General features: G+C 40.3%; 1 pseudogene; it reads right to left on the reverse strand.

The window, feature by feature from the left end:
* Positions 1-5355: 5355 nt before the first annotated feature.
* On the reverse strand, positions 5356-6366 carry LOC100446694 (single-stranded DNA-binding protein 2-like; annotated as a pseudogene).
* Positions 6367-13804: the final 7438 nt, after the last annotated feature.

Genomic DNA, 13804 nt, shown 5'->3' on the forward strand with positions numbered 1-13804 from the left:
TGAACAACCTTCTCTCCCAGCCAATGTAAGTGACTGGTATTTCCTTACTAATCCTTCCTCTAGTCTCCCCTTTCTATAGGTAAGATTTACTGGGATACTTAATCATAGAATTGCCTTCACTTTTTGATAGTGAGTACCTTTGTTTCCTCAGACTGTCCCCAAAATTATCCAATTGAAGGTCAAACCCTTTAAATAGGTTCTAACTTCTTCTAACTGAAATGCGTCTCAGTTCCCCATGATGAGAGCTCTCCTCATTTATGACAGTAATAAAACCAACTTGTTCAACTAAAGATGTATTCCTGGTGGACTTTGACTAGAGGGCGCTTGCAGTCCTCACTGTATTTGTCACAGTATCCATTGAAATCCATTGAAGTATCCTTCGTTTCTCTTTGAATTATTCCAACATCCTCCAAATGGTTTTCCCTGTTACCAGTCTTATTTTCTCCAATTGATTCCCAGACTCCTTGCTAAAGTGATCTTTTCAAAACTCAGATCTGATTATGTCACTCATCGCCCCCATATTCCTAAGAATAAAGTCCAGATACAATAGCCTGGTGTGTGACATTCTCCTTGATCTAGTTCCCTAACCACACCAGTTTTATCAATCACCACTACCTCCCTAACTTCAGTCCCATGCACCAGCCTTGATGAACTTGCTTGCAGCCCTTCCAAAACATTTGTCTGAACTCTAGCATGTCCTTTGGACCTCTCCTGATGCCTAGAATCTTCATCTAGCTAACTTTTACTTGTTCTTAAAGACTTACCTCAAGCATTTCTCATTCAAGCTTTGAGAAGCCTTCCAGAATATTCCCAGAAGTCACTAGTGTGTGTGTGATATTCACATTGCACTGTATTTACTTATTTGTTTTCCTTATGAGATTATCAACTTCTTGAGGTCTAGAATTTTGCTATTCATCCTGATGTTCTCTGGCAGTGGACTCTACTCAAGGTTCTTCTCCTGCAATGTTTGAGAACAGAAATTGTGATGTGAGACATTCTTCTGCTATTCCTGGAAATGGAAGTGGGGGTTGGGAGTTAGGATGCTCAGATATTGAAGACTGCTTTGTGGGTGAAGCCCAGAAATAATAAATGTCTTGCAATATACTGTACAGCTCTGCACAAAGAACTATCTCACCCAAAATGCCAATAGCACATCCATTAAGAAACACCATAGTTTCTCAATAAGTGTCTGCTTAGGAATGAACAAATGAACATAAATGAATAAGTAAAATAAAGTAAAAATGAAAGAATACATTAATGAATAACTGAAGGGGAAAAAGCAGCCTCACCATTTAGAGATGAAAGTGTACCCTAAGGAGAGACACCGATGGGAAATTCATGACTTGACAACTTAAAATTTTGTCTTTGTTATATTCCTAGCCCTTTTCCCCTAGAGCTGTGACTGCAAGGTGCAATCTGAATTGAAAGAACTAATTAAAGTGAGGCTGGGCGTGGTGGCTCACGCCTGTAATCCCAGCACTTGGGGAGACCAAGGTGGGCAAATCACTTGAGGTCAGGAGTTCGAGACCAGCCTGGCCAACATGGTGCAACCCTGTCTGTACTAAAAATACACAAATTAGCTAGGCATGGTTGTGGACACCTGTAATCCCAGCTGCTCGGGAGGCTGAGGCATGAGAATCGCTTGAACCCAGGGGGTGGAGGTTGCAATGAACTGAGATTGCACCACTGCACTCCAACCTGGGCAACAGAGCAAGATTCTGTCTCAAAAAAAAAAAAAAAAAAAAAAAAGAACTAATTAAAGTGAAAAGACTCACATGACAATATCTGGGGTAGAGGAAAAATCAAGCTATCTCAATGTGAGAGGGGAGGCATTTCTACAAGGCCTCTGAGACCATTTGGCCTATGATATTTACCTCACCTTTTTTAAGACAAGACCTTCTAGTTGTGACTTGAATTTGATATTCAACTACTTAACCTAAGGCCCATTACTTGAAGTTTATTGTTGCTGCAAATTAAAATCCACAGGGAGCAGACATGCACTACAGTTTTATTTGCCAATGTAAGTGCAGTGTGACTCACATCCTCCCTTCAGGGGGATCTTAGCTAGATAAAACTTTTCCAGGGCTCAACTTTTCCTGGAATAGCTTTGTCATTAAAGACATAGGCACTGAATCAAAAGCTAATTGAATCAAAACTGTGGACAATTTAATCTGGAATTCCAGACCCATTTAGTGCATAAGTAATTGACATTGAGTGTCTTTTATGCAAGGATGCCAACTGTTTCTGGGTCCCACAGCAATCATTGCCAGTTTTAAAGACAGTGTTTTAAACTTCTCCAATCTGTTTCCACATCCAGTAACATAAATATTTCAATGTAATGCCAACCCATAAATATTAGCTGATGATCATGATCTAAACTGTATTTCAAAAAATGAGGCATCCATTAAAAGGATTTTAAAATATTTTATTCACACTTTTCATGGAAATCTTTTTCTAAACTTCTAATTGCACTAGAGAAAATACCAGTAAAGTCTTCTCATAAGGATGACCATGAAGGACTTCTGTTTATCTTTATTAAATGTAGACCCAACACATCCCCAACTACAAGTGTTCTACTTCCTCATTTCCTATTTAAAGGAAAGGAAAAAAACTCACTTCCTTTTCTTTACCATTATTTTGAGACCTATCAAACTGGTAAACTACTCCATACTGATCTATTAATAGTAGCTAATGGGTAGTGAGGCACCATAACTGCCTTTTAGTGATGATGCCTTAAGTCACTAAATTCATTAGTAAATCTAGTACTGGGAATGTTTTCAGGCACTCATAGTTCAAGAGAGAGAGATTTGGGAACAGGCCAGATCTAAAGCAAGCATTGCCTGGAGTTCTTCGATTTATATTATTAATGCTGTGGAATATGATTCTGTGAAAGGAAAATAAATTTTGGGACACTCTCATCCCCCCACCGCCAAATCACTAAGCCAAAAGGAAAAGTCAAGCTGGGAACTGCTTAGGGCAAACCTGCCTCCCATTCTATTCCTAAAAAAGATAGCTACTAAGATACAAAGCTACATCCCTCTCTCACAAGAAATTTCCTTGTAGAGAAAGGACAGAGAGAACTCAGTCATCTCTCTGCTCACTGAGATAAATGCATATCTAATTGCCTCCATTGGAAAGGCTAATCAGAAACTCAAAAGAATGCAACCCTTTGTCTCTTTCCTATCTATGACCTGGAAGCCCCCTCCCCATTTTGAGTTATCCTGCCTTTCCACACAGAACCAATGTACATCTTACATATATTAATTGATGTCTCGTGTCTCTCTAAAATGTACAAAACCAAGCTGTGCCCCGACCACCTTGGGCACATGTCATCAGGACCTCCTGAAGCTGTGTCATGGGCCTGTGTTCTTAACTTTGGTAAAATAAGCTTCCTAAATTGACCAAGACCTGTTTCAGATAAAGATTGCTCCTCAGATCTTACTTTGCAGGAAGGTGCTATCTCTACCTATAATAAGCAAAGCTGATTAAGACTAGTTGAATGCATATAAGAATTACATTAAATGCAATTAAACATATCTATTGAGCATATTATATATGTAGACAGTCTGTTAGCTAATGCAGAGGATTCAAGAAAAGCAATTTAAAATCTAGTATGGAGAATAAGGTAGATATGTAAGTATCACTGATGGTAAAGTGAGACACTGTCATAAGAGACAATGGGATTGTGGAGCCACAAAAAGAGAGAGAGATTACAATCAGTTGAAAGGATCAGGGAAAGCTTTTTTTTTTTTTTTTTTGAGACGGAGTTTCCCTCTTGTTGCCCAGGCTGGAGTGCAATGGTGCAACCTCGGCTCACTGGAACGTCTACCTCCCAAGTTCAAGGGATTCTCCTGCCTCAAACTTCCAAGTAGCTGGGATTACAGGCTAATTGCCACCACACTCGGCTAATTGAAAGCTTCTAGTGGCGTTATTTGTGAAAGAACTGAGGGATAAATAGGAGCATCTGAAAGGAATCTATTTTTTCCGTGATTGCTAATGTAGAGAAAAACTATAAAAGACTTTGAAATGCATCAAAAAGATTACTGATGACTTCAATAGAAAATTAGGTGGTTTAGCTGGGATCATTGCACCTTTCATTGTCTTTGAGATATTTTACAACTCTGCAAATTGTAGTTAACGGATAGCAGTGCAAACAGCTCTTATTCACAAACATGCAAATTAATTTTGTCAGGTGGAAATACAACTGATTTCTTTATTTCCATTTCTGTAATAAGCAAGTTTTGTATTTATTTACTTTTTTTAATATAAACTCTCAAATAAGTGATTTTATTCCTGTCCATGACTGCAGACACTTACAAAAACATGACATCTGAGTTCACCTTAAGAAATAATTTACAGCTGGGCAGGTGGCTCATGCCTGTAGTCCCAGCTACTTGGGAGGTTGAGGAAAGAGAATCACTTGAACCCAGGAGGTGAAGATTGTAGTGTGCACAGATTGTCCCACTGCACTTCAGCCTAGGTGACAGAGTGAGACTCTGTCGGAAAAAAAAAAAAGAAGGAAGGAAGGAAGAAAGAAAGAAAAAGAAAGAAAGAAACAAAGAACGAACTTGCATAAAGCAGGGATATAGATAGCACACAATAGTTCAGGGAGGATGCAGAAGCAACTTTTAGTAATTAAAATATTAATGTGAATAAAGGATGGAATAAATATCCCTACTTATTTCTACCTAAGATGTTATGTGATAATATTTTACAATGTCCTGAGGGTCAATGTATGTTTGTGTGTATGTCCATATAACACACACAGATACAGTACATTCTTCTTCCCACACATATACATACAAACATAATTATTTGCAGTTCAGTTTAAGTCAACTTTAATATGCCACTTTTTACCTTTTCTTTTCTTTTCTTTTGGGGTGGGGGACAGAGTCTCTCTCTGTCACCAAGGCTGGAGTGCAGTGGTGTGATCTTGGCTCATTGCAATCTCCGCCTTCTAGTTCAAGCGATTTTTGTTCCTCAGCCTCCTGACTAACTGGTACTAGACATGATCTCACTTTGTTGCCCAGGCTGGTCCTGAACTCCTGGACTCAAGTAATCCTCCCACCTCGGCCTCCTGGGTTCAAGCGATTCTCCTGCCTCAGCCTCCTGAGTAGCTGGGATTACAGGCATGTGCCGCAATGCCTGGCTAATTTTTATATTTTTAGTAGAGACAGGATTTTGCCATGTTGGTGCAGCTGGTATCAAACTCCTGACCTCAAGTGATTCACCCACCTTGGCCTCCCAAAGTGCTGGGATTGCAGGTGAAAGCCACCACGCCCAGACAGATTCCTTTCTTTAAATGTATGCTGTGACAAATAATTTTCCTTTATGATAGTTCTGGGGTGGGCTAGTTCACTGTGGTTTACATGAGAGGACTTGGTAGTGGATCACACACTCACTGTTATGCGAGAGGAGTAACTTCCTGTAAAGGATTTTAAAAATTTCCCCCAGTTTTGCCATTATCCCTGAGCCCACTTGATTACTCAGGCTCATTTTATCAGGAGAATTCTTAGAAATACTGTCCATATCTCCTAAGCCTAAAAGCCATTCATGTGATGTAACTCCATTCCTCCTACTTCATCCATGGGACCATCTGACCCAGGTCCCACTGGAAAATTAGGTGTGTTAGGTCTAGGACATACTGCATTCATTCATATCTCCAGGGTTGATTAAGTCTGCTAGACTAGACATGACGGGTGTTCCTGTGGACCTCACCTCCTGGAGGGCCTATGTAATTCCCAAGAGATGTTGAGGAGTATGGTACTGAATTGGCATTTGTTGGGTTTGGCCAAGATCTGCCACCCTCCAGGCCCATGTTCATTCTAGGCATTCCAGAGCCACCTAAAGCATTCACTGGGCATCTCATAGCACCTTCATCATTCTGCACTGACAACCAAGGGTCAGACTGTGGCCCTCAGGGCACCATTCCTCTTGGAGAAATTGGCCCACCCATACTTAAATGTCCTTGTTGTCAAGTTGGATTCCACTGGGGAGTAATGGCTGACTTCCTAGGATACTTCCAAGTGCCTGTTTAGGTATCCTCAATGGGAACCTTGGACCTCCAGGGTACCAAGGTGACATAAAAAGATAATCATGGAAGTTTTTTGTTATACTTGAGTGTTGACATGTTTCCCTCGGCTCTGGAGCTGCCGAGTAGAGATCCCAAAATACACAACAGCGGGAATGTAAGAATCCTGGTGGTTCTCCCAATATTTTCCCCCATCTTATCTCTGATAAAAATGTTCGGGATGATTTCTGAACTCCTACATGGAGCAGATATTCATATATGTAAAGTGTTAACTTCACCAAGGTGTGGCTGTCACATGGGTTAATGCTGCTGTTACTCTTGCCTTTGCCGTACATTCTTGTGCTGAGAGTAACTCCCATTGTCATGCACTTGTTACCCCATCACAGCCTCCCCGGAAACAGCCCTGTCCCCATGGCGACCCATGTAGCCACCTTCACTATTGGCTGCCTCACACCAACGCCTTTTGCATTTGTTTATACATTTGTTTCCTCTTTGCTTATTATATAGGTGATATTTTTAATTCTCCTATGAATCAATTGTAGCATGTTACTGCTTCCCTCATTAATTACAAAGCTATATAAAATCTTTGACATGTGTTAACTTTATATACGTATAAAAGTTCTGATTGCATCCTACTTTAAAAATTATTCTTTTTTTTGAGATGGAGTCTTGCTGTGTCATCCAGGCTAGAGTGCAGTGGCATGATCTCGTCTCACTGGAACCTCCGCTTCCCGGGTTCAAGCGATTATCCTGCTTCAGCCTCCTGAGTAGCTAGGATTACAGGCGCCCACAACCGCACCTGGCTAATTTTTCTATTTTATTAGAGACGGGGTTTCACCATCTTGGCCAACCTGGTCTAGAACTCCTGACCTCGTGATCCACCCACCTAAGCCTCCCAAAGTGTTGGAATTACAGGCGTGAGCCACCCTGCCTGGCCAAAAACTATTTTTTAAGACTAACACATTTCATCTAACATGATTTTGAGTAACTTTTTATTAATATACCTTTTTCATTTTTCCCTTTCTTTGGCCACTTTATTTATTTTATTTATTTATTTTTTGAGACGGAGTCTCACTCTGTCACCCAGGCTGGAATGTAGTGGCGTGATCTGGGCTCACCGCAACTTCCACCTCCCAGGTTCAAGTGATTCTCCTGCCTGAGCCTCCTGAGTAGCTGGGATTACAGGCGCCTGCCACAGTGACTGGCTAATTTTTGTATTTTTAGTAGAGACAAGGTTTGATCATGTTGGCCAGGCTGGTCTTGAACCCCTGACTTCAGGTGATCCCCCCGCCTCGGCCTTCCAAAGTGCTGGGATTACAGGCATAAGCCACTGCGCCCAGGCTTATTTATTTTTTATTTTTTTTAATTAATTTATTTTTTGAGACAGAGTCTGGCTCTGTGGGCCAGGCTGGAGTGCAGCGGCATGATCTCGGCTCACTGCAACCTCTGCCTCCTGGATTTAAGCAATTCTCCTGCCTCAGCCTCCTGAGTAGCTGGGATTACAGGTGCACACCACCATGCCTGGCTAATTTTTATATTTTTAGTAGAGAAGGGGTATCACCATGTTGGTCAGGCTGGTATCGAACTCCTGACCTTAGGTGATCCACCTGCCTCAGCCTCCCAAAGTGCTGGGATTACAGACATGAACCACTGGGCCCATCCTCTTTGAACAGTTTAATATAAACCTAAAACTGTATATAGTATGTAGGGATTATGAAGGTGGAAGTAAAGGATGATATTAAGAATTTTTCTTGTAAAGATCTAGCACTCCTAGAATCTTTCCTACCTAATATGCAAACCAAGGATTACTGAAACAGAAGTTTTGAATCTGGAGGCTGTTCCGTAGTCCTTGGTTTCTATATGAAAATAAAGCCTTTACTTGAAAAATATATATTAAATGTAGAATGTATAAATATTTTATATTTTCTTTTCTTTTTTTCTTTTTTTTTGAGATGGAGTCTCACTCTACCACCCAGGCCGGACAGCAGTGGTGCAATCTTGGCTCTCTGCAACCTCCGCCTCCTGGGTTCAAGGGATTCTCCTCCCTCAGCCTCTTGAATACACGGGATTACAGGCCACCACGCCTGGCTAATTTTTGTATTTTTGGTAGAGATGGCATTTCACCATGTTGGCCAGGCTGGTCTGGAACTCTTTTTTCTTTTTCTTTTTCTTTTTTTTTTTTTTTGAGACAGAGTCTTGCTCTGTTGCCCAAGCTGGAGTGCAGTGGTGCAATCTCGACTCACTGCAACCCCCACCTCCTGGGTTCAAGTGATTCTCCTGCTTCAGCCTCCCTAGTAGCTGGGAGGCTACCGTGTGCCACCATGCCTGGCTAATTTTTGTGTTTTTAGTAGAGATGGATTTTCATCATGTTGACCAGGCTGGTCTTGAACTTCTGACCTAAGATGATCCTCCCACCTTGGCCTCCCAAAGTGCTGGGATTACAGATGTGAGCCACCATGCCTGGCCATATTTTAAATTTTCTATAACTAAGTATTTTGTATGTATAAATATCTTTATATGTAAATATAAAAAGATAAATATATATGTATAGATCTAGCTATATTTCTCTATTTATTTATATATATCTTCTCTATTTATTTATATATATCCCATTAGCATACAAGTCTTATTTATCATTCAAATACTTCCTCCACTGTACCAGGACCCTCAGTGCTGAGGGTGGCTACATTCTGAGTAGAGAACATCTTTGATTTTTTAGTCTACAGTTGCAGCTGCTGCATTTTTCTTTGATGTCTTGTGACCCATTTGTCACTGCTAGTCATCTGCTGTTCTGCCATTGACACTACATAAGGTTATGGAATCTTCTGGTCCAGCTCCTATTCAAGCCTTTACATACATCTTCCCTCAGAGGACTATCTACTACTATCTGCTAGCAGTCTAGTTTCTCCCCACTACCTATGTTAAGCTCAGACAGTTCAATCAGATTCCCCATATCACAGCCCTAGCGCCCAGTTTGTCAGCAGCACTAACATTTCTACACTGAGTTTTCTCCTTGTAGAGGTGTGATGTCCAAGCAGGCTCAGGTCTCTTTCCTGATGGAACCCATAATATCTGTCCTTCCCAGTTCCTGTCAATGTACCTCTCACCCCTGTCCCTAACACACAGGAATTATTCTGCCCCTATTTTTGAACATATAGTTATATTGCTTCTACAGACCTGAATTCTAACCCATAAAGATACAAATATCTATTTATGCTCATCCCTATTAGTCACTTTCTCTTTAGTACCTGAAGCATAAAAAATTTCTTTAAAAATAAGGAGAACTCTAACATGAGAGGTCATTAGTCCCTTAGAGCTCTCGGCAGCATTTGAGTTTATCTTATAAGATGGAATGTCCTTTCATCTCTTAATTATGTCAATAAAACTAATGAAACTTTAATAAGAAATCTCGATTCCATAAATAGGTTTTGGACATCACAGACATATTTTCTTGTTTGTTTTTAAGTGGGGCAGAGAATAAAGCCCAACCTCCAACATCTATGCCTGCTCTATCTGCACGACATTGACAAGAGTAGAGGCCAGACGTGAGTGGACAGATTCCAAGAGGACGGTCCTCTCATGTACTCTCGTGTCTTACTGTTCGGTCTCATTAGGCTACTTAAGAGCAAAACAAAATAGTCTTACAGGTTAGTAGAAAGCCAGAATAAATAAAAGGAAGGCTTATTAAAAAAACCATATTCCCAGGAAAACTCTGGGTTAATGCCTACTCAGAAAGGAAAGAAAGAGAGATGCCAAAACAGATTATGTATTACTTTAATTGAATCTCTGTATATGATTTGATTAAGGTTTTTTGCCATACTTAAGACAAGACGGTGTATTCATCATGACTTTACATCATATTATGTTCTGGTTATGTAATTATAAAATAATTAAATTGCCTTCATAAAATTATATGAAAATTCAATGATTACATTTTAGAAATGGGCCACTTAATCCTGTTCAGTTTCTAACCCATAATAAACTTGGCACTGTTAGAGAGCACTGGAAGTGAGACATAAAGTGAGCATTACTTGGCATTTTTCCACAAAAATTCCTGCTGTGGAAGATTGCCCCTTTCAAATAACATCAAGTACTAAACTAGTATTTAATTTAAAACTCTTTAATCGACAAAGATCCCAACAACCGCTTAAACTTCACTGCATGCCAATTGTAACTACCAATTATGAAATCACTGCTAATGCAGTCAATAAAATAGGAGACTTTGAATTGGGGATGAGGGAAGGGTACTGAAACATAGAGATTAGGAGATCACTATCTCATTTCTTAAAGAAAAATTCTGTAGTAATTTAGCTGAAATTAAGATCAGAGGTGTTGGCCGGGCGCAGTGGCTCACACCTGTAATCCCAACACTTTGCGAGGCTGAGGCAGGCGGATCACAAGGTCAGGAGTTCCAGACCAGCCTGACCAACATGGTGAAACTCCATCTCTACTAAACACACAAAAATTAGCCAGGCGTGGGGCGGGCACCTGTAATCCCAGCTACTCGGGAGGGTGAGGCAGGAGAATCGCTTGAATTTGGGAGGTGGCAATTGCAGAGAGCTGAGATTGCACCACTGAACTCCAGCTTGGGCAATAGAACAAGACTCTGTCTCAAAAAAAAAAAAAAAAAAAAAAAAAAAAAAAAAGAGGTGTGAGTCCGTTTTAACTAAAACTGCTTAAGGCAGGTACATCTCACTCAGTTACTCTTATTTTAATTAACATGGTGAAAGTATAGTGTCCTAAAATCTACCATCCTGAAAAATTAAGTTTATTTTTGTTTCTTTCTTTTTTTTTTGAGACCAAATCTTGCTCTGTTGCCCAGGCTGGAGTGCAGCGGCGCAATCTCAGCTCATTGCAACCTCCGCCTCCTGAGTTCAATTCTCAGGCCTCAGCCTCTGGAGTAGCTGGGACTACAGGTGCCTACCACTACATCCGGCTAACTTTTTGTATTTTTAGTAGAGACAGGGGTTTCACCATGTTGGCCAGGCTGGCCTCAAACTCCTGACCTCAAGTGATCCACCTGCCTTGGCCTCCCAAAGTGCTAGGATTACAGGCGTGAGCCACCATGCCCAGCCTTTCCTATCTTAATGGTGAAAAGATCAAGACAAAAGAAACCCTTTCATAATTAAGCATCAGGCAACCATGAGAAGATCAATGTATTGAAGAGAAACTTCCAAGTGATGGGTGGTATTGGGAAATTAGAGATTTGACCCTTGAATCAGTAGATATATGTTATCTCAGCAGACATCAGGTGAGGTTTGAAAGTCATTCATTTAATTACCTCCTATCATTGAAAGCATTTTAGACTTGCCCAGCATGTTTTACATTTCAATTCACTTTCACATCTATTAGTTTAGCCACAAGATCATGACAATGCACAACAGGAAGAGGTCCTGAGAAAGTCAAGTCCTCTGAGTCAATTTGGTAGGAATCTACCTCTATCTCCAGCTGGGAAGTAGGCAATGATTGAAACATGCAGATTTGATCAGTCTGTCAGTGCCTGTACAGGAGGAGAGCCCCCCTAGGAAAGGCAGAAGTACTTTGGAAACAGAGCAGCCGGCGAGTGGGATCAGAATGGAGACCTGATCTTGGAAGTATCTCACAGTCAAAGCAAAGCCAGTCTCAAGTTAGAGATCGGCCTTTAAAAGGACAAGCTGATTCTGGGAAACATGACTCATTTAAGTTAGACAGTAGTTTCTGATTTGGCAATGGCTTTTTAAATTTTTGTTTCTTTCCATATATATACGGGTTGTTTATTCATTCTGAACTTTCCTAACAGTGGGCCAGCTTCTAAAACTTGGTTATTGTTCTCATAGGTGTATACTTTTAATATGCATAATTGAAGACATCTTTGTTTTTTCATGTCCATATATTTAAAATTTGAGAAATATAAATTTAAGTGAGAAGAGTTGGAAGAGGGGAGCAATATTATGGTTTAGATGACATGATCATTTCCATTTTCTTAGCTTATTAACATTTTCCTATACCTAGCAGAATCAGTGTTTTATTTTAGTGTGACAGACAGAACCGGGATAGCAAGAAAAAGTCCAAAGTTAAAATACCAATGCAGCAATTCTTCTGGATACTGAAAGAGTTTTCATGTTTTTGGCTCTCCACAAAGCAGATTAAAGCTTAAAACTTTCAGTGAAAACAAAAGAGACCCCAGGATTGAATTATCCCCATAGAAGGTTAAACAAAAAAACCCAAAAAACCAAAAACTATAATTAAACCTGGAGATTCCAAAGCAGACCCCAGTAGAAGGATTTTGTTTTTCTCTGGTTAAGTGCAATCACTAAATGATACAGAGCTTTTTTAGGTATCTGTCGCTAGATGGCACTATATAAACACCTTCATTTTCACTTTTCACATCTTCCCGAAGTAGTCAGGAAGGAGGCAAAATATCAGGTAAGGCAATCCTTTTAGTCTTCTTGAAATTGCTGCTGTTTATTAATTTAACTAAATCTTTAATTATAAACCTAAACACCTTGTAACAGATGTGCCAATACCTTAATCCTCTATCAGCAAGTACAGTTCCATTGACAGGAGATTGGCTCAAAGGCAGCTTTGGGTTTGTTATTTGACAGATAGGAAACTGAATAATAAGAAGGCAAGAAAATTGATAATATGTGAAAGAGAAGACAGGAAAAAGAAGTACATTTATGAGAAAATGTATAATCTTGAATTTTCTTTGGTTTCCATTAAACTGCCGGTGCCTCAGAAGATTGTCAGTTTAACGTTCTATCAGTAGTACCATAATCTATTCTTTTGTTATACCATGAGGATTGAAGACGAAAAGGCCCATGCTAGCAGGAGGCACAAGAAGAGATTATATATGCAAATAATTCTGTAGCTCTTGTACCAGGAGAGGGTTTGTCTTGTAATATTTCTTTGAAGTCACACATAGAAATTTTGATTGGTCTACAAAAAGCAAAATTGTGAGGTTAAAAAGAAGAGGGAGAAAGAGAAAGAATATTTGAAAAGAGTATGCAAAGCTATGATAAAAAGTCAGAAGATGGATGATAACTGCAGCATCTTTTTTTTTTTTTTTTTTTGAGAGCTAAGAATAGAGGGGATGAGGGGGTGGGTAAGGCATGCAAAGCAATTTGGAGAAGCAAGGGTAAGTGTGCTCAAGCCTGGGAAATTGAGGACATCTGGTCATATCCAGACAAAATGTTTAATCTGCGTGACTGGCAGTGGGCAGGGGTAACCCAGCTAGCCTGCCTTCCAAGTCAGGTCGGCTGCTCCTCGACTCTGCTTCTCAGGAGTGGTGGGCTGTGTTCCATGGATCTGAGGTGATATGTGCTGCTTTCTGCCCCCAGGAAAGAAGCAGACACTGAGGGAGAATTTTAAAGACTTCAAAGAGCCCGAGTGGACTACCACATCCCTGTAGCTGGCAGTCGTATAGCTGGCGGTCCTACTTGTCCAGTAAGGTTAAGGAGGAATGGAGAGGCGGAGGAGTTGGAATATGTGGGTAGGGGTGGGGTTGGGGATGAGTGAAGTGGAAGAGGGCTGGTTAAATGAGCTTTCCTCTTCCAGCACACAGTCATTCAGTAAAATTTCTCCCTTCCTCTGTATTTTAGCTTACAAACATTGGCTCCTCTCTGAAAAGGTCACCCTGCTTTTCAGACAGAATTTGTGACTCTCGGCAGCTGGGAATACTTTGGAACTGAAGAGAACCTATTAGGAGAGAGAAAAAACGGAGTCATTATTAAGCCTCCCAAAAAAAAAAATGGAGAAAAGATTCACCTCTAAATTTTATTTAATGACAACAAA

The sequence above is a fragment of the Pongo abelii genome, chromosome 5 (assembly GCF_028885655.2).
Source record: "Pongo abelii isolate AG06213 chromosome 5, NHGRI_mPonAbe1-v2.0_pri, whole genome shotgun sequence".
Taxonomy (NCBI): Eukaryota; Metazoa; Chordata; class Mammalia; order Primates; family Hominidae; genus Pongo; species Pongo abelii.